The 27,163-nt window shown below is 45.4% G+C and overlaps 1 protein-coding gene across 1 annotated transcript in view; it reads right to left on the reverse strand.

The window, feature by feature from the left end:
* The window catches only part of LINGO1 (leucine rich repeat and Ig domain containing 1), a 659,586-nt gene that overhangs the window by 395,633 nt on the left and 236,790 nt on the right, over positions 1-27,163 (reverse strand). Inside the window, exon 2 of the mRNA XM_083460729.1 lies at positions 5,093-5,136. The gene's annotated coding sequence lies outside the window, so the exon portion shown is untranslated. The remainder of the gene's footprint in view (positions 1-5,092; positions 5,137-27,163) is intronic.

Here is a 27,163-nt window from a genome sequence, read left to right on the forward strand (position 1 = left end):
ACAGGCTTGGAAATGCCTTCTCGGTAGTGGCGCCTGTCCTGGGGAACACACTCCCATCAGATGTCAAGGAAATAAGCAACTATCCTACTTTTAAAAGACATCTGAAGGCAGCCCTGTTTAGGGAAGTTTTAAATGTTTAATGCTGTATTGTGTTTTTAATATTTGATTGGGAGCCGCCCGGAGTGGCTGGGGAACCCCAGCCAGATGGGTGGGGTATAAATAATAAATTATTATTATTATTATTATTATTATTATTATTATTATTATTATTATTATTATTATTATTGTGTCACATTCCCAAGATGGGAGAGAGCTTCCAGACAATTAAGGACCATTCCACTTCTTTGGTTACATCCCTGGTCACTCACTGAGTTTTCAGGACAGGACCCATGCACACTAATCAAGGGAGCCAAACTTTTGACATCAATATTAAATTGCAAATAAGCATTGTATTTCAAGATCTGGAGCTGACAATGGAAGAGGTGGTTCCCATAGATTTTTTTAAATCCAAAACTGTACCAGCTGCTTCTGAGCATCAGAGGGTTGGTTGGGGCCGGGCTTGTGGCCCTCCAGATGTTGCTGGACTCCAGCCCCCACCAGCCCAAGCCAGCATGGCCCATGGTGAGGGGAGTGGGAAGCCAACAACAACTGGAGGGCCACAGGTTCCTCACCCCAACATAGACAAAATTGTTCTCCAAACCAGGGAACTAGCAGTTTGGGCAGCTCTACTAGTCCCCTCCCTCTCATATCTTTCTAACTAGCACCAGCACCTTCAATCATTTCTCTGTTAACACTCTTGCCCTATGGGTTGAGATGTCTACCATCTCCTAAAGGCATTCACCCTGAGACAAGCACGTAAAGCACAGGAAGACATGAGGGAAAACTTTCTGACAGTAAGAGCTGTGGAATTGGCCACCATGAAAGGTGCTGGACCCATCCCATCATTGGAGGTTTTTAAACAGAGGCAAGATGGCCACCTGTCAGTGATTCTTAATTGTGATTCCTGCATTGCAGGGGGTTGAATTAGATGACCCCTGAGGTCCCTTCCAGCACTACAAATGTATGATTCTGTATTACGTATGGGCATATATTTTTCATTGCTGGTTTTCCAGCCACAGGCAAACAGTCCCATTCCATTCCCTCCAGAAGGTAATTGCTCTGACAATATGCAAACCCTTCCTTTCTCTGCTCCATGTTATCATTTACAAGACAAATATATTATTTAAACATAGAACAGAAAGGATCATCAAATTCTTATGCTATTAATAAAGCTAATTCCACTGCTTAAAATATAAAGAAATCTGAACAGGGAAGAAAAAGGTCTCAGATTCAGCATGTGTGCTTTTTAAGGTTTCCAAAGTTTAGTCAATAAATAAGATGTGCTGGGTGAAATCAAAACCGCCCCCTGCCCCCCGCCAACACAGCATTCTGGTTCAGACACCATGGCTAATCAGGTAACAAGCAGGGCATGAATCACCAATGTGTGATGCCCAGGGATAGAATGCCTTTTAGCATGGAGGTTCTGTTAAGTTGCTGTGGATTTATAGCCACATTACTTCTCCTGCATGAAATAGAGAAACCTGACTTTAAAACCCCTGAAGTTAGCAGCCACCACGATGTTAATATTACTTATCAGATTCCACCATTTTCGACACTGGTACAAAGCAGGGATGACCAGTTTCCCACCAGGCCACCCTCCCACCACTGCAATATCCTCTTTCTGAAGGCTCTACCCTTCACAGTCTCCTGGAGTGTCTCTACCTGGTTAGAAGATGCCCTTGAAATCTATTTGCGACTCTTTCTACAAGAAATAAGATTCCACCTAAACATTAGGAAGAACTTCCTGACAGTAAGAGCTGTTCGACAGTGGAATTTGCTGCCAAGGAGTATGGTGGAGTCTCCTCCTTTGGAGGTCTTTAAGCAGAGGCTTGACAACCATATGTCAGGAGTGCTCTGATGGTGTTTCCTGCTTGGCAGGGGGTTGGACTCGATGGCCCTTGTGGTCTCTTCCAACTCTATGATTCTATGATTCTTGTCTTACAGCCAGAGTGATGCAGCTCTTAGAGTGTTGGAATTGGTCCTGTGAGACCTGGGTTCCAATCCCCACTGAGTCACGAAGCTCACTGGGAGGCCTCGGGCCAGTCATTGCCTCTCCACCTAACCTACATCACAGGATCAATGAGGAGGGGGAGAACCATAGACACCATCTTGAGCTCCTTGGAGAAGGCCCTAAGCAGATAAATAATGATGGAGGCTAGAGAGGGGTGTGTGAGCTAGCCCACTGTACAAAGATTGTTCCACCCCCTTTTGCCTCTGGCCCCAGACACCACTAGAAGGAGGCCCTCAGTAACCTCTTTGGCCTAAAAAGGTCATAGTGCTAGAACTTGGGCAGTGGTGGAGTTAGCTGCATGGCACCTGGAGTGGCAGCCATGCCGTGCACCCGGGGAGGGTGGTGCAAGCTGCGTGGGGGGCGGTGCGATCCACCGTGCGGAGCAGTGGTGGCTTGGCAATCCGTCGTGTGCGATGGCAGGGCAATCCACCACATTTAACGGTGGTGGTGGGGAAATCCACTGCGCATGGGGGTGGTGGGGCAAGCCCCCCATGTTGTGCCTTTTTGTCACCCCCCCAAGGGATGACACCCAGAGGGAGACGCCCCCACCCCCCTTCCTACGCCCCTGAACTTGGGGCCACCCAGGAAAGCTGAATCCTGGAAGATTCAGGGCACTGCACATCATTAAACCATGGAACTCCCTCCCACTGGAGGGGGTGATGGCCACCAACTTGGGTGGCTTTCATAGTGGCTTAGAGGATTTCATGAAGGATATCAATGGCTACTAGACATAAAAGTCCTGTACGCTCTCCAGTACTGAAGGCAGTATGTCTTTGTAGATCAGTTGCTGGTAATCACAAGTGGGGAGAGCATTGTTGCACTCAAGTCCTGTTTGCACTCAAGTCAGGCTCCCCAGGAGCATCTGAATAGCTACTATGAGAGCAGGATGGCTCTAAAAGAGGACCAGACCAATTAATGGAGGAGGAGCTGTGCTCTGACTCCACAGTTGGGGCAGCATGGCTTCTGAGTACCAGTTGTTGGAAATCGCAGGAGAGGAGAGGGGTCTTGCTCTCAAATCCTGCTTGCTGGATTCCCAGAGGCATCTGGTTGGCCACTATGCAAACGGGATGTGGACTAGAAGGGCCATGGGCCTGATCCAGCAGGGCACCCTTTAAAGTCTGCATGTTCTCTTATCAGCATTGGAAGTTACTGGAATCAGAAGGGACTTTTCATCACACATGAAAACAGACGTGAAATGAGGCAAGTAGTTGTAGACCATCCCAAGGCCTTTCTCCTTTCCATTAAATTGCTATAGAGACCCAACCCAAATCGCTCACACAAGAGCTTGCACAAGATCTGCTAACACTGCAAACAAGAAGTAAATGAAACAGCAAGACTGTAGACTGTAGAAAACAAGCCAAAAAACTATAGCTCTGAAACAACCCTGTTTCTGTAAAGGTCACTGATAATGCCATCCACTCATGTGGCCCAGATATCATCCCTCTTTGGTCTTTCACATTTCTTTATAGGCTCCAAATGTCCTGCTTGTTCTTTATGTAAGCCACACACCTCCGTGAGCTCCTGAGGGCATGTTTCTGCTCTGTTCTAGCTGGGTTAGATGCCTCACATCACCATCTGCCTTCTGAACTTTCAAGAAGGTGTGTCTGGATGCTGAGAATCCAAAGCCTTGGGGGCTGATCTTGGAGCTGACGAACCCCCCCCCCCTTTTCATCCTGAATCACATCAGCATCTTAATTGAATTATCCATTTGACATCCTTCAAGATCTGCCAGTGCAGAGTGAGAAAGGCACATCCCGTGGATGTAAAATAAACACATTGCAGAAAGTTTTGAATTGCATTCCATGTAAAGAATGGTCCTCTGCATGTGCTGAGGGAATGAACTGTGTAGGCCATAAGCAAAAAAATGGTTTGTGGACTGCTGTTCCTTGTATGTTGCTTTAGGACTTTTTTTTTTAGTGAGACAAGTATTTCATATTCACAAAAATCTCAACCAGCAAGTGGCAAACCACATTTTTAGAGCAGGACAACTGCACAACTTGTGTCTCACACAGAAATAAATAATAATAATAATAATAATAATAATAATAATAATAATAATAATACTCTGCCCATCTGGCTGGGTTTCCCCAGCCACTCTGGTCAGCTTCCAACCGAATATTAAAAACAGTACAGCATCAAACATTAAAAGCTGCCTTCAGTTGTCTTTTAAAAGTAGGATAGTTGCTTATTGCCTTGACATTTGATGGGAGGGTGTTCCACAGGGCAGGTGCCACTACCAAGAAGGCCCTCTGCCTGGTTCCCTGTAACCTCACTTCTCGCACTGAGGGAACCACCAGAAGACCCTTGGCGCTGGACCTCAGTATCCAGGCTGAATGATGGGGGTGGAGACACTCCTTCAGGTATACAGGGCTGAGGCCGTTTAGGGCTTTAAAGGTCAGCACCAACACTTTGAATTGTGCTTGGAAGCCTACTGGGAGCCAATGAAGGTCTTTCAGAAAGCCAAATTCAGCTCATTACTGTAGCTCAACAAGTATACAATAACCCTTTCATTGGTTTGTTAAGATTCTGATGGACCACCATATGTTGCTGGTGAGACACATTTGACTAGATTGGTGAGCAGTTTTACAGACCTGGGTGATGGTCACCACATAGAAAAAGATTGCTTTGATCTTACGAAGGCCTCATTCACACCTTACATTTAAAGTGCCATGATACAACTACAAACAATCATGGCTTCCCCCCAAAATTTTTGGATTGTTTGAGAGTCTCTTCACAGAGAATTTTTGGTGTTGTAGCTCTGTGAGGGGACTAGGAACCCCCTAACAATTCTCAGCACCCCTAACAAGCTCCAGTTCCCAGGATTCTTGCAAGGGAAGTGGAAGCCATGAGTGTTTAAAGCGGCGTAAGCATGCCCTAAATGCATGGTGTGAATGCGTCCTGAGATGTGTGATGAAGTTATTCAGGAGGGCAAGACCAACACAAAATTGTAACTGGGAGAAGGAAACAGTCTATAACACTTACTGATGACAGACATCTGCCCAGGACCTTCTGTGTAGAGAAGAAATCTGTGAAAGAAGAAAAGAGGGGACTGGATAAGGAAACAGCCCATTCACAGGATCAAACATTTCACACCAACATTTTAGGAAAGGGGAGTGTCTCTCTATAGTTCTCCAAGTCTCAGACCAGGGATATATGTGATAAACACAGAGGACCAGGCAGTGGTAAGCAGAGCTGGCCCACCTACATGGCAGAGGGAAGCACCTGTCACAGGCAGTGGAGGCACAAGAGGCAGCACTCCTTCCCATTATAAGTTATATGAATGTTGAGAATTTGCTAAGTGTTCTGGAAAAACATGCTTCAGTATTGAAATTGGTAAACGTTGGAAATTAAGTTAAGATTTAGAAAGGTATAAATTGTGGACTATATAACTAAATGAAAACACAAAAACATTTGAAATAAGGTATTAATTTGCTGTTTATTTTTATTGTAAAGAAAACAGGGGATGGAGGACGTGGGGAAGTCTGGTTGATTATGAAAATTGATGTGAAAAAGTGAACTTTTTTCTTTCTATAATTTCTTTTCTTTTCTGTAAAACCGCTTTTGTTGTGCTATTGATGATGTATTTTTTACCCTGGAAAAAAGCAATAAAAAAAACTATTATAAAAAAAAAGAGGCAGCACTCCTTCCAGCCACCACTTCCTCCACCACCACAACGCCCCTTTCACCAGTGAGAAGGAAGTGTTCTGGCATGCAGCATTGCCACCCGCCTTCCCTTGGGATTGAAAGATGAGCAGCAGGGCCAAGATTGGCAAGAAGGACTTTGTGGTCAAACTCCTTGTTTGATGCAGGAAATTCAGAGCTGGAACATGCACAGCTCAGCCTTGACTGGAAAACCTCCAGTGATAAAGAGGCCAGCAGTCCTCTGGGCCATGCAGTCTGTTGCCGAACTATGCTTACCATAAACCCAAACCTCCCCTATGTAAATTAAGCCTGTTAGAGTGAGTCCTAACCTCTGGGACATCAACAGGGAACAAGCTGCTGCCCTCTTCTGTGTGACAGCCCTTCATGTATTAGTCATGTGCCCTCTAAGTTATCTCCTCACTAGTTCCTTCAACCATTCCTCAACAGACTTCTTTCTCAATATCACGGATCCTCAGTGTTGCCTTCCTTTGAACCCGTTGTTAAGCTTTCAATGAATCCTCACCAAGAACACATTTGCAAAGCCCACTGCTTTACTAAGAGGCAGGTGTGGCAAGGAATTATTAGAGGTTCAGGACCTTATGGCTGAATCCCAAAGCATTATGGATTCCAGCTCCCATCAGCACTAGTGAGACTGGCCAACGGTCAGGGACAATAGGAGCTGCAGTCCAAAATCATGAGGCAGGTCACAGGTTTCCCCATCCCTGGATTACACAGTGACGAGACAGTTACAGAAGGACTGGCAAGTAATGCATATAATGTTGTGTATGCCTATGAATTATATTCTTGCTGACACTCAGGTCACTGCTGTAATGGCCCAAGTGTCCACTCCCATTTTAGTAATGTAGGCACAATGTATGTAACTAGAGCCATACGCAAAAGAACCCTCAAAAAATATTCACATGGTGGGTTCAGAAATTGGAGTGGGGCATTTCTCTGCATTCCTCCAGGGGGAGGAGAAATTATCCCACAGTTTCTGAGGGGGTGGGATTCACCATTAGCAACGGTACCAGGATTGTTTGGGTTGGGGGTGTCCCACAGCAGCAGCAGCAGCAACAACCAGAGGGCATTTCCTGTTCTCTGCAATGCCCCAGACCTGAGATCATTTTGGGATTCAGGGCATTGTGTGGACATGGGGTGTAGGCAATGGCTGTTGCCCCACACAAACATGATGGACAATATTCAGAGAAAATTCTGCAAATTGGCCTTCTTGTGGGGTGGGATGAGAAAAAAAAACCCCATACATTTTTCCAGAAAAATGAGAACTTTAGATTCATGCACAAATCTGCATATATTGGTGTGCGTGTTTTTTAAAGCAATGTTCTCAGTTCTCTGTATGAATAAGACAGCCTATTAGTCATCTACAATATGGTGCAATTGCCAAATGTTTCTGTTTTCCTGTACTAGCTGGGGTGGGGGTGGGGAAGCAAGCAAAAAAAAGGAAAAGAAAGTGTAGAAATATTTCTTTTAAAGCTCTAGAGAAGAAAAAATGTACTGTAGTTAGAAAAGGCACTGTTGACAGCTTAAACTTTTACTCCTTTTTCATAGCTAAGGGTGTGTGTGATAATGACTAAGGTTCCCATCATAAGCCCATTTGCTAGAGAGTTTAAGTCAGAGAAACTTATGAATGGCGTGCTCAGGATTGCATTGTAAAAGGGTGACATGTTGGAACAGGAATGAAGATGCAATGGGCCTCCAGACCTTTTTGGACTTCAACTCCCATGCGCCCCAAGCCAGAAAGGCCAGTGATCAGGGATGATAGGGGTTGAAGTCCAACAACAGTGCAAGGGTCACTTCTTTCCCATCGCTGTGATAGGAGCCTATAGAACTAGAAATGGTAAAGGGGGGGGTCAACATGATGCCCCTCCAGATGTTATTGATCTTCAGCTTCTATCAATCTTGGCCATGGGTCATGTTGTCCCACAATGTCCATAGTGTCCCATGTAGACTCCCTTGTTGTAGAGAATGCGGGCAGGGATGATGGTCACACTCTCTCACAATACTATCCCTTGAGATTGCCCACTTAAATGGTTGGCTGTAGATTTAGATGCAAAAAGCATTCCTTCAGACAATGCACAATTAATTAAAGAATTTGTTGCCCCATTTACAGTTTGGTGATCAGGCATAACCGTGAAGTAGCATTGATCTTTTGATGATCTATTCATCATGGTGGCTTTATGCAACCTCCATCTCCCATGTGTTGTGGAATATCAGTAACATGCAGTGGTGTCCCCCCTCCCACTTGGATAGCTTTAAAGGGAGAGAGCCCAACTGTGTTCCAGCTGCTTGGAATCCCAAGTGGGGAAAGTGCCATTACACTGATGTCCTGCCTCTGGGCTTCCATAGGTTGGTCCCTGTAGGAACAGGATGAATAAGTCTTGCACTCATTTCCTAGTTCTTCCCCAAAAGCATTTTCTGTTGAGTATTGTTGGTCCTGCCTGTTGGCTTCTCATAAGATTCTGGGAGCAGGAGAACATGGGACTAGATAGGCCTCTTGTCTGATGCAGCAAGGCTATTAGGTTCCTAATCCTTTGTTGTCTTCAGGCCAAACTAAATTTTAACCAAATAGGTACATAATATTATGAGGCTTTAAAAAACAACAAAAAACACACACCTTTATCCCTCTCAATTAAAGAGGCTGTGAAATAGACTTTATCTATACAAATTTGAGTCAGGAGAGTATGCTTGAGATCTTACACACACACAGAGAGAGAGAGAGAGAGAGAGAGAGAGAGAGAGAGAAAGAGAGAGAGACCCTTCCACTTTACTTAGCACCCATAACCTTAAAGTGGGATGCTATTTGCCACGGAAAGGAATGCCACTAGCCCTTTGAACTACTTGTGCCATTTCATGGTAGTCTTTGGTCAAGAAGTACCTCCAATATGTAATGAATGTCACTTAATGGGGAACATTCACATTGTCTCAGTGTTGCTCATGTCACCATTTTTCTCCTCCTGTTCTGCTCTCTCTCACAGCTCTTGGCTTCATTTGTTAGTGGCTATTGCTTCATTTGCCCACTGTCACAGAGCAAGTTGGTGAGTAAAACTCACAATTCAAAGCAGGGCTGTCTTAAGCATATCTGGTGCTGTGGTGCAAAAATCCCTACGGCCCCCCGTTTCCCCCTGTTTCCCAGAGTTGTCAACCTTTTTTAAGGGGGGGGGACCCAAAAGAAGTTGTTGACCTTTTTTTTAAAAAATGATATTTATTACTTTTTCAACATTTTCAACACAACACTACAAACAAAAAAGAAAAGAGAAAAAAAAACAATACAAATACAATACAAAAATGCTACATGGACTAACAAAACAAAGCAAAAACCAACAAAAACAATTTAAAAACACCTCAAACATTTTCAATATCTTATATTTCATTCACTTATTTCCAGCGACCTCCTCACACCTCCCTTTTTGTATTCCACCTCTATTAATTGTTTCAGCAATTCCTTTCCATCTTACTCTGTTTTCTATCCTATAATTATCTTAACACATTCTTGCCTTATTTTTCCTTTAATTTTATATTAATCTATTCATACTTAATTCCTTATGACATTTCTACTAAAGCCATATAACTTTAAAGTCTTTTAATTTCATGACTGCTGTCACCATCTGCACTGATCATGGAGCCCAAGAAAGTAAAATCTCTCACTGCCTCCATTTCTTCCCCTTCTATTTGCCAGGAGGTGATGGGCCCAGTGGCCATGATCTTCGTTTTTTTGATGTTGAGCTTCAGACCATATTTTGCGCTCTCCTCTTTCACCCTCATTAAAAGGTTCTTTAATTCCTCTTCACTTTCTGCCATCAAGGTTGTGTCATCTGCATATCTGAGGTTGTTGATATTTCTTCCGGCAATCTTAATTCCGGCTTGGGATTCATCCAGCCCAGCCTTTCGCATGATGAATTCTGCATATAAGTTAAATAAGCAGGGAGACAATATACAGCCTTGCCGTACTCCTTTCCCAATTTGGAACCAATCAGTTGTTCCATATCCAGTTCTAACTGTAGCTTCTTGTCCCACATAGAGATTTTGCAAGGAGACAGATGAGGTGATCAGGCACTCCCATTTCTTTAAGAACTTGCCATAGTTTGCTGTGGTCAACACAGTCAAAGGCTTTTGCATAGTCAATGAAGCAGAAGTAGATGTCTTTCTGGAACTCTCTAGCTTTCTCCATAATCCAGCGCATGTTTGCAATTTGGTCTCTGGTTCCTCTGCCTCTTCTAAATCCAGCTTGCACTTCTGGGAGTTCTCGGTCCACATACTGCTTGAGCCTTCCTTGTAGAATTTTAAGCATAACCTTGCTAGCGTGTGAAATGAGTGCAATTGTGCGGTAGTTGGAGCATTCTTTGGCACTGCCTTTCTTTGGGATTGGGATATAGACTGATCTTCTCCAATCCTCTGGCCACTGCTGAGTTTTCCAAACTTGCTGGCATATTGAGTGTAGCACCTTAACAGCATCATCTTTTAAAATTTTAAACAGTTCAGCTGGAATACCATCACTTCCACTGGCCTTGTTATTTGCAGTGCTTTCTAAGGCCCATTTGACTTCACTCTCCAGGATGTCTGGCTCAAGGTCAGCAACCACACTCCCTGGGGTGTACGAGACATCCATATCTTTCTGGTATAATTCCTCTGTGTATTCTTGCCACCTCTTCTTGATGTCTTCTGCTTCAGTTAGATCTTTACCACTTTTGTCCTTTATTATGGTAATCTTTGTACGAAATGTTCCTTTCATATTTCCAATTTTCTTGAACAGATCTCTGGTTCTTCCCAATCTGTTGCTTTCCTCTATTTCTTTGCATTGCTCGTTTAAGAAGGCCTTCTTGTCTCTCCTTGCTATTCTTTGGAAATCTGCATTCAATTTCCTGTATCTTTCACTATCTCCCTCGCATTTTGCTTGCCTTCTCTCCCCCGCTATTTGCAAGGCCTCGTTGGACAGCCACTTTGCTTTCTTGCATTTCTTTTTCATTGGGATGGTTTTAGTTGCTGCCTCCTGTATAATGTTGCGAGCCTCCACCCATAGTTCTTCAGGCACTCTGTCCAGCAAATCTAAATCCTTAAACCTGTTCCTCACTTCCACTGTGTATTCATAAGGGATTTGGTTTAGATTGTATCTTACCTGTCCAGTGGTTTTTCCTACTTTCTTCAGTTTAAGCTTGAATTTTGCTATAAGGAGCTGATGATCTGAGCCACAGTCAGCTCCAGGTCTTGTTTTTGCTGACTGTATAGAGCTTCTCCATCTTTGGCTGCAGAGAATATAATCAATCTGATTTCGATGTTGCCCATCTGGGGATGTCCATGTGTAGAGTCGTCTCTGGTGTTGTTGGAAAAGCGTGTTTGTGATGACCAGCTTGTTCTCTTGACAGAACTCTATTAGCCTTTGCCCTGCTTCGTTTTGATCTCCAAGGCCAAACTTGCCAGTTGTTCCTTTTATCTCTTGATTCCCTACTTTAGCATTCCAATCCCCTATAATGAGCAGAACATCCTTCTTTGGTGTCACTTCTATAAGGTCTTGTAAGTCTTCATAGAATTGGTCAATTTCAGTTTCTTCAGCACCAGTAGTTGGTGCATAAACTTGGATTACTGTGATGTTAAAAGGTCTGCCTTGGATTCGTATCAAGATCATTCTATCATTTTTGAGACTGCATCCCAGTACAGCTTTCGCCACTCTTTTGTTGACTATGAGGGCCACTCCATTTCTCTTACGGGTTTCCTGCCCACAGTAGTAGATATGATAGTCATCCGAACTGAATTCGCCCATTCCCGTCCATTTTAGCTCACTGATGCCCAGGATGTCAATATTTATTCTTGCCATCTCATTTTTGACCACATCCAACTTACCCAGGTTCATGGTTCTTACATTCCAGGTTCCTATGCAATATTTTTCTTTACAGCATTGGACTTTCCTTTCGCTTCCATGCATATCCACAACTGAGCATCCTTTCGGCTTTGGCCCAGCCGCTTCATCAGCTCTGGATCTACTTGTACTTGTCCTCCGCTCTTCCCCAGTAGCATGTTGGACACCTTCCGACCTGAGGGGCTCATCTTTCAACGTCATAACTTTTATATGCCTGTTGTCTTTGTCCATGGAGTTTTCTTGGCAGGGATACTGGAGTGGCTTGCCGGTTCCTACTCCAGGTGGATCACGTTTGGTCAAAACTCTCCACTATGACCTGTTCATCTTGGGTGCCCTGCTCGGCGTAGTTCATAGCTTCTCTGAGTTCTTCAAGCCCCTTCGCCACGGCAAGGCAGTGATCCATGAAGGGGTTGCTCCTCCTGTTTCATACCTTTTCTGGTTCTGGGAGTCAGGGAGGGAGGGGGGTCCTCCCAGAAACTCTTCATTAGCCTGATTCATCTCTGCCGCTCGGCCTCCTTCCTCCCACTCACCTGCTTCAGCTTCTGCCCCAGATTCTTGACTTCTCTCTGCCATAGACTCTCCCAACTCACTGAACTCTGTTACCCCTTCAGCTTACAACACCTCCTCTTCCTAGTCTTCTCCCTCTTTTCCCTGAGACCACTCATTGTTGTCCCACCACCACTCCCCAGGCTCTGTGCCTTCTTTCAGATAATCCTAATCTCAGGGATGTGGGTTCAAACCCTTAGATGCTTACAATTATGACAGCCCCTGTAGCCAGCTGGATTATACAACAGCTTGGGCAAATGAGGGCCACCAGCAGAACAAAATAAATTACCAAACAGAAACTGAGATAATGGTTGGGGAACCAAACTGAGCATTTGAGGGGGCGGTTCTTTGATTGCACTAAATGTGCTACTTGAATATGGAGAACCATTGTTATTCTGTGTAGAATTGCTTTAAATCAGGCATGGGCAAACTCGGCCCTCCAGATGTTTTGGGACTACAACTCCTAACAGGACCAGTGGTCAGAGATGATGGGAATTGCAGTCTCAAAATATGTGGAGGGCTGAGTTTGCCTATGCGTGCTTTAAATATTGTGCCACCTCCTGCTTTCAGCCAATGACACCACTATGAGTGGAGAACTATCTATTTGCAGTGCCAGCAGGGATCCAGCAGCCCTTCCTTCCCTTTCCAGTCCTCCCACATGAAGCCCAGTTGGCAGAGAGCCAGGGAAAGGGAGTGCACAGAGATGAGAGGGTGCCAAGAGATGCTTCCCCTGCCAGGTGGCAGTGTAATCATGTTAGTGCAAGGAAATAAACCTCTTTCTGTTCTGCTCTCCTTCCCCACCAGCCCTCCTCTTGTCTTCTAACACTGGGGCCCTGTTAAATTCATTAAAATTGATCTCCAACCAAAATGTAGGAGGTAAACTCAATATAATCAACTCACTCTCCCCGCTTGCTGGGAGAGAGAACACTTTTTTCCCATGCAAAAAAAGGGAAATAAAGCTATGCAGACCCATCCATGATGCCTCTGTCTTCCAACCCTAGAAGCATTCCATTCATATCCTTCCCTGGCAGGCAGGTACATCCCCACCTCTCCTTGCCTCTAATCTCCCTTATTGATTTTCTAACTATTATGGTGAAGTGAAGAAAGCTCAGAAGAAAAAGAGAACAGAACAGTTCATTGTCTCCTTCTCCCCAACTTTGCACAGCGGAGAGAAAAGTTAGAAGGGGGTGAGGATCTGATCTTGCAAGGACACCAGCAAGACTGAAGCTAAGAGCCCAGCCTTCTTCTGTCTTACCTATCCTGCTCTTTTGGGACGCGGGTGGCGCTGTGGGTTAAACCACAGAGCCTAGGGCTTGCCAATCAGAAGGTTGGCAGTTTGAATCCTCACAATGGGGTGTGCTCCCGTTGCTTGGTCCCTGCTCCTGCCAACCTAGCAGTTTGAAAGCATGAAGTGCAAGTAGATAAACAGGTACCCCTCCGGCGGGAAGGTAAATGGTGTTTCCATGCGCTGCTCTGGTTTGCCAGAAGCGGCTTTGTCATGCTGGCCACATGACCCGGAAGCTGTACGCCGGCTCCCTCAGCCAGTAAAGCGAAATGAGCACCGCAACCCCAGAGTCGTCTGCGACTGGACCTAATGGTCAGGGGTCCCTTTACCTTTTTATCCTGCTCTTTTAAGCCTCAGGGGTTTCAGGGGAAGCAGATAAAGTTTTGTCCATGCCAGTCAGGACCATGGACAGCTCTTCAGGAGGTTCAGCTAGTTTAGCTAGAAAAAACGCTGTGTAAGCCAGTGTTTTTCAACCACTGTTCCGCGGCACACTAGTGTGCCGCGAGATGTTGCCTGGTGTGCCGTGGGAAAAATTAAAAAAATCGAAAGATTTTTTTTCTTTTTAAGTCAAATTTTCGATTGGGGCGCCGTCCCCGGAGGGAGGCGGGCGAGTCGGGCGGCGAGAGGCGGGGCGGCGGCGGCAAGGAGAGGCCGCCCAGCGCGGGGCTCTCGCCGTCTGCCTGCCTGCCTGGCTGCGAGCTCGGCGGGCAGCGCCTCCGTCCGCAGCGCCCGCCTCGCGGCTCTCATCTGTTTAACCTTGAAGTCCCCCCCCCGGCGCGCTCTCCTTCCTCGGCGCTCCAAGCGGCGCTCCGGCTCCGGGGGGCGGAGGAAGAAGCTCCCGGGGCTCCGGCGTGTCCTCCCGGGCGAGCGCCACTCGAGAGCCGCGAGGCGGGCGCTGCGGACGGAGGCGCTGCCCGCCGAGCTCGCAGGCAGCCAGGCAGGCAGAGCCCCGCGCTGGGCGGCCTCTCCGGGGAGCGAGAGGCGCCGAGGAAGGAGAGCGCGCCGGGGGGGGGGGGACTTCAAGGTTAAACAGATGGACGTTGTGACCACAATCAGTTTGAATCCCTCTTTTTTTCTAAGAAAATAAACATTTTACTGTTTTTAGGTATTCTCGTCTTATACACATTCATGCAGTCCAGTGTGTTTAAAGAATAATTGGGTAAACAGGGTGGGAGCAAAGCACCCCTTTGGAATTATCCTGTGAGAGGATGTTATTTTAAAGCACCTGTGTGCCAATTTGGGATGTCTGTAGAGTTTATTTTTCCACATTATAAAAATATGATACTCTCTCTTCTCAAAGGCAGATGTAATATTTTTTAACAAATATTGTCATGAGTAAAAATAAGCCTAAGGTTTAAAAAAAAAAAGTCAAATTTTCGCCCACTAGGCAGGCGCCGGACTGTGTCCACCCTATTTTCCATCCGTCCTGGGTGGGGATCAGATCGGATGGGATCGGATGAGAGCGAACAGGTGGTCTGCTCTCATCCGATTCCCCATAGAGAGCAGCGGGGCTCTGACATCTCCCTCTCCGCACACAGTGGTGGTGTGCCTCGTGATTTTTTTCATGAAACAAGTGTGCCTTTGCCCAAAAAAGGTTGAAAAACACTGGTCTAAGCCAAGAATCAAGATCAGCCGGTAGGACCTTCCATGCTGATGATTCCAATCAGCCTTGTGAGAGTTGTTTGCAATCCTGTCCACACCAGGGCCATGGCTGATTCTGCAGCTGCATGCTCCTATGAGGCTATGGAACAGGAGAAGTGGCAGGTGAGCTATCCCCAGAGACTGATCGTCTGCTTGCCAATCCACTGCTGCATAGGAATTCTACATATTGGAAGGTGCTGTTATCTTACATTCTATTTTCCATAAATATTAAAATTATTTATTTAGGTGAATGATTTAATTCCCTTTGGCATTTCCACAAACACTAGCCCCCTTGGTATCAGGAAGTATCTCTCTGATGCATGAAAGAAAGAAATTTCTGCCAGCCATTTCTGCCAGAAGACCTTGGGATAAGAGGTGTGTGTGCGTGTGTGTGTGTGCACGCGCAAGAGGGGAGAGGGGGAGAGGGAGAGAAGGAAGGAATGGAGGAAGGACAATGGCCCCAGGTGAATGTTCAGTCCCACTGTATGAGCCACTCCATGTGCATCCATAATCCACATTCTGCCCCTGATCTACCTGCTTATGACTCCAGTTTCAATTACTGGGTTCTGTCCCAGCTCCACCCATGACTTTCTGTCTCATCTCTGTTCCTAAATCACCAGTTTCTGCCTTGGCATTGCCTGCCTTGGCTGCTCCCCACACACTCTTCCTGCTTGGTGTTCTATGGACATCAAGGGTTGTCCATAGTACAGCAGGGATGGGGAACCGTGACCCTTCAAGTGTTGCTAGACTCCAGCTCCCATTGGTCTCAGTCAGCATGGCCAAGGACCGGACAGTAGGAGCTGTTGTTCAGCAATGCCTGGAGGGCCACAGATTACAAATTCCCCATCACTGCCTTACAGGTAGGACCTAGCAGAGGTGTGTTTACTGCCCCCTTCTTAAAGCCACCCATCCCTAAAGTATCTCATGCCCCCCTCCCTCTGCATAAGTAACTGTAAGAACAGAATGCTAAAATTACGCAAGTGTTTGGTCTGATCCACCAGGACTCTTCTTACATTGTTCAGAACAGGAAAAAGATATTTTTTTGCAAAAGGCTTGTACTGGAAGCCACAAAAAAGCTGTCCATTTTCACCTCCTCCTCTCAAGATGTTTCTGACTCATATATCACTCTATGCTAATCTATGTAAAGGAGCTACAGTGAATCTGGAAAACTATAAATAATAGTGGGGAGAAAAAGCCTCATAAATACAAGGGATGGTGGAATTTACAGCACCTTCCTGGGCGGCATCTCCAGGTGTTTCCTATTAAACCATTGAGCTTGTTTGCATAAGTATTCCTTAGACAATAAAGCATTCTTCACTATTCCAGGATTGACTCCATAAAAAGAGGCTACAATGGGCCTGCTATATTCAATCAATCAGTTGTAAAGATGATTGACTGTTCTGTTCCATCATGAGCTCCCCAGGGCTATTAGTGGTTGCTGCGCATGCCAGCAACAGCTTTTGCCAGCTGGGTCTGGGTTTGTTTGCTTGCTTCTCACACCATGGCTGGGGAAATAACTCTGAGCAGAACTTCATTGAAACTCCAGGTTGTAGATCAGTCTTCCCCAACCAAGTGCCCTCCAGATGTTGTTGGATTACAAGTCCCATCATCCCCAACCACTGGCCAAACTGGCTGGGGCTGATGGGGCTTGCAGCCCAAAGTGCTACTATTCTCGTGTTCTGTTTGTTGGCTTCCCAAAAGCATCTGATGGGCCACTGGGAGAACAAGATGCTGGGCTAGATATAGGAATTTGGTCTGACCCACCAAGGCTCTTCTTACGTTCCTAAGCCTGTAATGGGATTTGGTATCACATGGGTTCTTTCCCCCTACACATACCTTGCTACTGATTTTAAATGTGGGCAAAGGCTGTTGATGACTGTTTTAGGCAGCAAACCTATACACACTTACCTGAACTCAGTGGGACTTACTTCTGAGTAGACATGGGAAGGATTGTGCTGTTAGCTTGTCTTTTTGCTGCTGGTATATTTCTACCCTTTCTAGTAGGTTTTTCATTTTATTAAATTGTGCATTGCTATTTTAATGATGTTGCAAGCTGCCTTAAAATGTGAGAGGTGGGATATAAATATTTTTAAATTAAACAACCCAATAACAACCACACACAAAGAACTCATACACATGAATTTTGAGCACGACTTTTTCAGCATGTGTAGAACAGCTACAGGTGCAGTAAAAGACACACATGCACAGTTATCATGCATGATGACCTACACTTGGTTTGCACACAAATTTCTTGCTGCATTACAGCTCTCTGTAGATATTTGTGTAATCTTTGGGGGAAAGCTGTAGCTCAGTGGCAGAGAACATGCTTTGTATGCAAAAAGTCCTAAGTTCAGTCCCTGACATCTCCAAGTCGGGCTGAGAAAGACTCCTGTCTGAAAGCCTGAAGGCAACGCTGAGCCAGGCAAATAAGTGGCCTGATTCCATAAGACACGGCAACGAAAGGTGTTCTTTTTGGCAACCATCACAGATCTACAGTAAACTGGTTTAGAGGGCTGCCCAAAGGGGAACTCTGGAAGCCATAATTTGTGGAGGGAGTCTGGTTTGGAGAGGGAGTCTAACAGTGCAAGCTCTAGGTTCTTTGTGGGAAGAACTTGAGCATGACATCATCAGTGGGCCTCCTTCTCTGAGTGTTCCCACTTCTTCCCCATCACTATCAGTGCCACTGGCAAGTTATTTGACCTCACTCTGAGCCAATGAAGCTGAATGTTGGAAGGATCAGTACAGACAAAAGACAGTACTTCTTCACACAACACATGGTTAAACCATGCCATTTTTTGCTCAAGAGGCAGTGGTGCCCATCAGCCTTGGTGGCTTTAAAAGAGGATTAGACAAATTCATGGAGAAGAAGGTTCTCAGTGGTTACCGGCCACAATGGAATGTTCTCCTTACAGTGTTGCAGGCTTGCTGGGAATAAAAAAATGCATTCATGCTCTGCTTTCAGGCTTCCCAAAGGCATCTGGCTGGCCTCTGGGAGGACAAGGATGCCGACCTAGATGAGCTTTTCGCTTGTTCCAACTGGAATCTTCTTATGGGTTCAATTCACACAAAAGCCCAGATGTAGATCACAAAACAAGTGTGGGATGCCTCTCCATCTGTTTACTTTTGTCACAGCTCCCATGTTTGCAGAAGGCAGTGACAGTGAGGATCATGTGGTCTCTGAAGATCACAAATGCCCCACTGCAGGAGGGTACAGTTCAGCAGATGCCCAACAATGCCAGTCCCTGACATTAAGACCTAGCAGTGCCCTGCTGGATCAGAGGAAGCATCCATTTCGCAACCCATTTGCAATATCCTCGTCCCAACAATAGTCAGCCAGATTCTTCTAGAAAGCCCACAAACAGTGCAGGAAGGAACATACAGTGGTACCTTGGTTCTCAAACACCTTGGTATTCAAACACCTTGGTTCCCAAATGTTGAAAACCCGGAAGTAAGTGTTCCGGTTTTTAAATGTTTTTGGGAAGCCAAATGTCCAATGCAGCTGTCGGCTATTGTTTCTGGGGCGCCTGCAACAATCAGAAGCTGCACCTTGGTTTTCAAACATTTCTGAAGTCAAACGCTTTTGTTTTTGCTATTTATTTTGTGTTTTTGTGGCTTTTTCGGTTAATTTGTTTTTGTTACTGTGTGGAACCCAGTTCAGCTACTGATGATTGATTGTGTGACTGCAGAAATGGAGAAAAGCCCCCCATCCAAACAATGACTATCATCAGTGCAGGTAACAAATATATATATATATATTTTCTTCTCATCTACAATACTGTCTTATTTATTTTATAGTACAGTACATTGATGCTTTCATTTTATGGATCAATGGTCTCATTAGATCAGGCATAGGCAAACTTGGCCTCCAGATGTTTTGGGACTACAACTCCCATCATCCCTGACCACTGGTCCTGTTAGCTGGGGATGATGGGAGTTGTAGTCCCAAAACATCTGGAGGGCTGACTTTGCCTATGTCTGCTTTAGATACTAAAAGTCATGTTAAATTGCCATTTTAGGGGTTGTTTTAAAAAGTCTGGGATGGATTAATCCGTTTTGCATTACTTCCTATAGGAAATTGTGCCTTGGTTTTGGAATGTTTTGGTTTTGGAACAGACTTCCAGAAGGGATTAAGTTTGAGAATCAAGGGACCACGGTATCTGCATTTGGCTCCTGAAACAAATTATGCAAAATTAAGCAGGTTAACATGGACATGCTGTTATCCAAGATGACTGAATTAGATTTTTTTTTTCTTTAGGGTAGAGTTAACACAATTAAAATGAACACTTTACCTCATTTGATTTATTTAATTAGAGGCCTGCAAGTAACTGCCCCAATTATCTGTTTCCACAAAATAACTCCAATGCTCAGCAATTTTCTGTGGGGTGATAAATTAACATGTCACTCATGTTCCAGAACTATGCTTGTCAGCAGAGGGACAAAAAGGGGGCAGGCAGCTTTCCATTTCCCTAACCTTGCCACTTATCATGCAGCCTTTTTATGTTTATAAGCTCTTAGGTGGAAGCCAAATCGCCTCTTTTAAGCAAGTGAGATGGATTCATTTCAAAATTGCCCATCTACAGCTGTTGCATCAGAGCTATGTCTAAACACACATACACAAAAGAAATCGCTCTTTGAATCCAATTCATTCTGCAAAAGCTACGGGGCAGAAAATGGCCAACAGAGTTATCTCAGAACCTCTGATGCAATAGAGGTTTGTGCAAATGGCTTAACCCCATCTTGGCAGCATCCATGCCAGGGGTTCCTGAGAGCTTAAACCTTTCAATTGATCATCCCACAGATTTAGTAAACAAAGCTGCAATAAAGATGGAATGAGATGTTTGAGTATCTTGGTCATTTTTTGACAAAGCAATGTCCACCATTTGAATGCCTGTTTACATCTTTACAGGTCCTTACAGCACATCCTACCTGTTTAGTGAGCTGCAGTTGCAGGGGGATTACAATGAACTGATACCTGCCTCTTTCATTCTCCTTTTTAGTGTGAAATTGCACACAGGTTTTCCATTGAGTGCAATTACTGTGGGTGCAACTCCTGTAATCTGGCTAATGCAGTTAAGTATGCCAGAGATTAAGGGATTTGGGTCTGCAAAGTCAGTTTTATCCAGCCAGGCCTCATTTAAGGCAATATGAGCACAGAAATCTCTATTCCTAAACCCTTTGCAACTAAGCAGTTTCTGGCTTGCTAGTCTCATGCAGACCTACAGTTCCAATACCTTGTGTGTTTCAGCTACTTCATGTGATCCAACTGTCCCAGTTGACCAAAGAGGCTCCTTGTTTCTGACTCCTCTCCTGAATTCTGGTCCTATATATCACTGGTGGAACAATCTCTTTAGAGCTAAATTGAAGACAACCCTGAGCTTGTCAGGGTGTGAATGTGTTCGTGTGTGTGTGTGTGTGTGTGTGTGTGTGTGTGTGTGTGTGTTTGCAGGGGTATTCTGCAATATGTCACTGGCATAATAATAGTGCCTAAATGCTGGATTTATACTGGATTGCCCCCACATTCTTAGCCCAAATGTGTGAGCATGTAGAAAAAAATCACAGCTTCTCTACTCCTTTGAATGGGTAGGGGGCACCTGTAGACAAAATACCCCCTGTCCCCCATAACCTGGAGACCTTGCAGTGCACAGTGGAGAACTCTGATGAAATTGAGGTTCAGGGTGCATCCTTGGGAATGAGGGGTGGGTGAGCCATCAGGACCTTCCTGGGTCCCTTCCAGGCAGAAGGCACAGCCATGCCACCACCCTTGCCATACCTCTAGTTCACTATCCTCGCAGAAGTTAGGCTGCAAAGCAACGTGAGGACCCTTTAACTAGGCAGCCAGCTCCTCCAGGAGGTCTTGCCAGTCTACATCAAGTCTTTTTGGCTCTAGCTCCCTGCAGAGACAACATCTTCCGTAGGTTCCTCTGGAGGAGGAGACGACTTCAGCCTACAGGGCCACATTTGAGCCAACCAGACTCCTCCTTTTGCTTGCTCTGTGCTTGGAGTGGGCTCAGACTGCGCACTGAGCATCAATCTCTCATGGAACTTGATAGCCTTGGGCGGTTGTGAAGTGCCTGAATCTATATTCCTATACCAGGGACTATTGTGCCTGAGCACGGAACACAATGAATCCAGCATATTAGAATATGTTTACTGCTACTGCTGTTGCTCTTGCAGGTGGAAGATACCTGGCAGGGAGGACAGGAGATCAATGTATCATCTGCATAACAAGAGGAGCATTCAAGGGCTGAGATTATTAACCAATAGAATCACAAAACAAGGGAATAAGACACAGTGAAAGAAAGGACACACTATATAAAGGCTGCCTGTCAGTGCTTTTAATGCAACACTCAACCCTCTCTCTACACAACAGACTTGGCATTGGCTCTGCAAAACACCAGTGGAACGAGTGAGCTACAAGCCTAACCCCCACCCGCCTGTGTCCTTCCTTCCTTTTTTAAAAAAGAAAGAAATCTGTGGCACAGAGACAGTAGTGATATGTTGCAGTCTTTCTTGGTGTCAGGGTCGCTGAGTGGATGGCTGATATGACAACATGCTGGAAGCAGAGACAGGTTTAAGCTGTGCCAACCTCCTGCCAAGATAGCTTTCTGGGCAACAAGAGGAAGAGAGCCTTCATCTCCCAGTTGGACAGTTAATGGTAGTCGGTGAGGGGGGGTCTCTTTTGCTAAAGCAGAGGAATGAACCTCCTGGAGGACAGAAAAATCTCATCTTTCTCAAGAGTCAGAGGGGTGAAAATTGGGCCATCAGTGCCCTCCCTCCTCCCCAAATTTCTGTTTCTGCAGCACCATAATAAATTATTGTATTTATTAACTAATTACCTTCCAAATTAACGATCAAAGGCCTGAGCAATTTTTTAAAAAAATAAAAGGTTTTACCTGATGCCTAAAAGCAGACATGCCCTCCTATGGACACTAGATCTGAAACAAATCCTCCTCCCTTAAAAAACCAGAACAACAACAACCACAAACCTTAAAATCCCTCTTCTCTGCAAATGTTTATACTGCTACACAAGCTTGGCAGTCAGGCATTAGCTAGTCTAGAGGTCAATAGTCAACAGCTTTCAAGTAGCAACAGTTCACATTTGACAGGACCTGAAGACAAACATTTTGGACTCACAAAGGCATACTTCTTTGGGGGAGGGGTTGTTCCCTAAAACTCCTTATTTTTGAGAAATTTCTGTAACTATTCACAGCCATTCTTCCTCCAAACTGTGTTGCTTCAGTGCCACCCCTTTCCAAGTTCAGGTAGGGCTCCTTTCTCTCTCAAGATGTCATCCTAGTCAATTAGGGATCATTTACAGATAGGTAGCCGTGTTGGTCTGCCATAGTCAAAATAAAAAAAATTCCTTCCACCTTAAAGACCAACTAAGTTAGTTCTTGGTATGAGCTTTCGTGTGCATGCACACTTAATTAGGGATCATGTCTTCCATGTAATAAAAATGCAAATATGTCATCACACAGCTCTCTCCCCCCCCCCCCATCATTTGTAGAGCTGCATCACAATAGGCAGGGAGTTCCAGAGGATAAGAGCTTCCACAGTTGCAAGGATCAATTCTTCACAAGTGCAGAATGACGACTTATTATTTTGACTATTATGTATCACTTGTTAAAGGCCAGATCCCCAGATCAAAGTGGTTGAGGGGTCATATATAGGGTAAGGCGATCCTTCAAGTAAACTGGCCCCCAAGCTGTTAATGGCTTTAGAAAGGACTCACAACACATTTAATTTGACCCAGTAACAAATTGGCAGCCTGTGCAGATCTCTTGTGTGATATGCTGATGGGGTCTCATTCCTAACAACAGCAGCAGCAACAACAACAAAAAGTTGCCCTATCAAATGCAAACCAGACTGCACACTAACTTTTTTCCTTCCCCCTTGTAAAATAAATAGAGCACAATCACCATCCCATCAGAAGATAAAGGTAAAGGTACCCCTGCCCGTACGGGCCAGTCTTGACAGACTCTAGGGTTGTGTGCTGTAGCAGGAAACCCCCCGCCCCCCATCATTCAGTTTGTACACACACTCACACACTACATACGCTACACTTCTGTTATAAATTCATAGAAAATCAATCATACATCGGATTTGCACTGTTCCACTTTTATTTGACTCCATGAAGGAAGGAGGTTAAGGGGTGATATGATAGCCATGTTCAAATATATAAAAGGATGTCACATAGAGGAGGGAGAAAGGTTGTTTTCTGCTGCTCCAGAGAAGCGGACACGGAGCAATGGATCCAAACTACAAGAAAGAAGATTCCACCTAAACATTAGGAAGAACTTCCTGACAGTAAGAGCTGTTTGACAGTGGAATTTGCTGCCAAGGAGTGTGGTGGAGTCTCCTACTTTGGAGGTCTTTAAGCAGAAGCTTGACAACCATATGTCAGGAGTGCTCTGATGGTGTTTCCTGCTTGGCAGGGGGTTGGACTCGATGACCCTTGTGGTCTCTTCCAACTCTATGATTCTATGATTCTATGACTACAAAATGGGGAAGGTTTGATACAGGCCAGCCATAATCCCTTCACCATCCCAGCACATCCACAGGAGCCCTGCCCAGTTGCTATGCCAACCCTGATGGTCCTAGATAGAAGACCATCAAGATCACAAAGAACTTGCATATGGGAGTGGATTCAGTATGGACTGAAACAAAGGACAATGATCAGACCTTCCCTCTGGGGGCAGGAAACTGCCAACTCCCCTTTGTCTCCTGGAAGTGATTCATGGGGAGGGGGAAGGGAGGAACCAGCCAGGTGACAGGACACTCAGGTTACCACCACAACTCCTCCCTCAACCCGTCCTTTCTGTAATGTATGCATGATGTTTCTGGGGGTGGGCTTGACCTAGAGGATGGGAATTTCAAAAGTTTTTTATAAGGTCTTGCACACCATCTTTCTGGGTCTTTCCTCTCTCCTGCAAGTGAGGGGAACACCCTGTTGCAACAGTTCAATAAAGGCCAAGCCTACAGGCTGCTGTTTTGCTCCAAGTTATCCTGGTTGGTGTCTTTGTTTTTGTCCAAGGGAGCCCTCGGATTTTTTCGGTAACAGCGCTCATCTCACTCTATAGGCCGGGAGCCAGCGCTGTCCCAGACACTTCCGGGTCACGTGGCCAGCGTGACAAGCTGCATCTGGTGAGCCAGCGCAGCACATGGAACGCCGTTTACCTTCTCATTGGTAAGCGGTCCCTATTTATCTACTTGCACCCGGGGGTGCTTTCAAACCGCTAGGTTGGCAGGCGCTGGGACCGAACGACGGGAGCGCACCCCGCCGCGGGGATTTGAACCGCCGACCATGCGATTGGCAAGTCCTAGGCACTGAGGTTTTACCCACAGCGCCACCCGCGTCCCTCATCAGAAGATACCCCGAGGTTAATGACACATCTGGATGCAAATATCTGTTTGAAGACACCGAGTCAGCTTCAGCATGTATGGTTTACTGTCAGGTTTTTTTATAGAATTAAGTGAAGTTTAAAGAAGTAACACCACTGATAACTCTGAGAGGGACAGAATGTGGGGTGGGAGGCCGGTGACAATGCACGGCGATTGCAGCTTCTGTGAAACATTGGCTGAACTAGGCAAGTATGGGATGCTTCTGCTTATTATACCTCCCATGCAAAGAACATACTGGAATCCCATTGGCAGCAATGAACCCTGCGGATGGGAAGCCCAGTCCTGGACCAGCGGTTTCTGAGATTAGACAGACAACTAAAACAGCAATGCAGGCTCGGCCCAACACGTGACATCCTAGAGAAGAGGCTGAGGCTGCACTCTCTTTGCCTAACAAGGCTTGCAAACTAATCAAAGGGGCAGGCTAGCCAAGTTTTTCATAGAATCATAGAATCATAGAATCATAGAGTTGGAAGAGACCACAAGGGCCATCGAGTCCAACCCCCTGCCAAGCAGGAAACACCATCAGAGCACTCCTGACATATGGTTGTCAAGCCTCTGCTTAAAGACCTCCAAAGTAGGAGACTCCACCACACTCCTTGGCAGCAAATTCCACTGTCGAACAGCTCTTACTGTCAGGAAGTTCTTCCTAATGTTTAGGTGGAATCTTCTTTCTTGTAGTTTGGATCCATTGCTCCGTGTCCGCTTCTCTGGAGCAGCAGAAAACAACCTTTCTCCCTCCTCTATGTGACATCCTTTTATATATTTGAACATGGCTATCATATCACCCCTTAACCTCCTCTTCTCCAGGCTAAACATGCCCAGCTCCCTTAGCCGTTCCTCATAAGGCATCGTTTCCAGGCCTTTGACCATTTTGGTTGCCCTCCTCTGGACACGTTCCAGTTTGTCAGTGTCCTTCTTGAACTGTGGTGCCCAGAACTGGACACAGTACTCCAGGTGAGGTCTGACCAGAGCAGAATACAGTGGCACTATTACTTCCCTTGATCTAGATGCTATACTCCTATTGATGCAGCTCAGAATTGCATTGGCTTTTTTAGCTGCCGCGTCACACTGTTGGCTCATGTCAAGTTTGTGGTCAACCAAGACTCCTAGATCCTTTTCACATGTACTGCTCTCAAGCCAGGTGTCACCCATCTTGTATTTGTACCTCTCATTTTTTTTGCCCAAGTGCAATACTTTACATTTCTCCCTGTTAAAATTCATCTTGTTTGTTTTTGCCCAGTTTTCTAATCTGTCAAGGTCGTTTTGAAGTGTGATCCTGTCCCCTGGGGTGTTAGCCACCCCTCCCAGTTTGGTGTCATCTACAAATTTGATCAGGATGCCCTTGAGTCCATCATCCAAGTCGTTGATAAATATGTTGAATAAGACCGGGCCCAAGACAGAACCCTGTGGCACCCCACTAGTCACTCTTCTCCAGGATGAAGAGGAGCCATTGATGAGCACCCTTTGGGTTCGGTCAGTCAGCCAGTTACAAATCCACTGAGTGGTAGCATAGTCAAGACCGCATTTTACCAGCTTCTTTACAAGAATATCATGGGGCACCTTGTCAAATGCCTTGCTGACATCAAGGTAGGCTACATCCACTGCGTTCCCTTCATCTACCAGGCTTGTAATTCTGTCAAAAAACGAGATCAGGTTAGTCTGACATGACTTATTTTTCAGAAATCCATGCTGACTATTGGTGATCACAGCATTCCTTTCTAGGTGCTCACAGACTGTTTGCTTAATGATCTGCTCCAGAATCTTCCCTGCTATTGATGTCAGACTGACTGGGCGGTAATTATTTGGGTCCTCTCTTTTCCCCTTTTTGAAAATAGGGACAACATTTGCCCTCCTCCAGTCTGCCGGGACTTCGCCTGTTCTCCAGGAATTCTCAAAGATGACTGCCAGTGGTTCTGAGATCACATCTGCCAGTTCTTTTAATACTCTTGGATGCAGTTCATCTGGCCCTGGAGACTTGAATACATCTAAACTAGCCAAATATTCTTGTACTATCTCCTTAGTTATTCTGGGCTGTGTTTCCTTTGCTGAATCATTTGCTCCAAATTCTTCAGGTCGGGCATTGTTTTCTTTATCGGAGAAGACTGAGGCAAAGAAGGCATTGAGGAGTTCAGCCCTTTCTGTGTCCCCTGTTTGCATTTCACCATCTTCTCCTCTGAGTGACCCCACTGTTTCTTTGTTCTTCCTTTTGCTACGAACATACCCATAAAAGCCTTTTTTGTTGCTTTTAACCTCTCTAGCAAGCCTGAGTTCATTCTGTGCTTTAGCTTTTCTGACTTTGTGTCTACACGTGCTGGCTATTTGTTTGAATTCCTCTTTGGTGGTTTCCCCCCTTTTCCATTTTTTGTACACATCCTTTTTTAATCTTAATTCCGTTAAAAGTTCTTTAGATAGCCACCCTGGCTTCCTTAGGCACCTTCCATGTTTCCATCTCATTGGTATTGCCTGACGTTGTGCTTTTACTATCTCCCTCTTAACAAACTCCCAGCCATCATGAACTCCCTTTCCTTTTAGTATTGCTGTCCATGGGATCTCACCCAGCACTTCCCTAAGTTTTATGAAGTCGGCTTTTTTTGTTTAATTCTCACTACAAACCTGTATTGTTCATACTTTTTGGGGCCTGGTAGGGTAGGAAGCCGGCATTCCAACA

This window comes from Podarcis liolepis (genome assembly GCF_965112155.1).
Source record: "Podarcis liolepis genome assembly, chromosome: 9".
NCBI classification, from domain to species: Eukaryota; Metazoa; Chordata; class Lepidosauria; order Squamata; family Lacertidae; genus Podarcis; species Podarcis liolepis.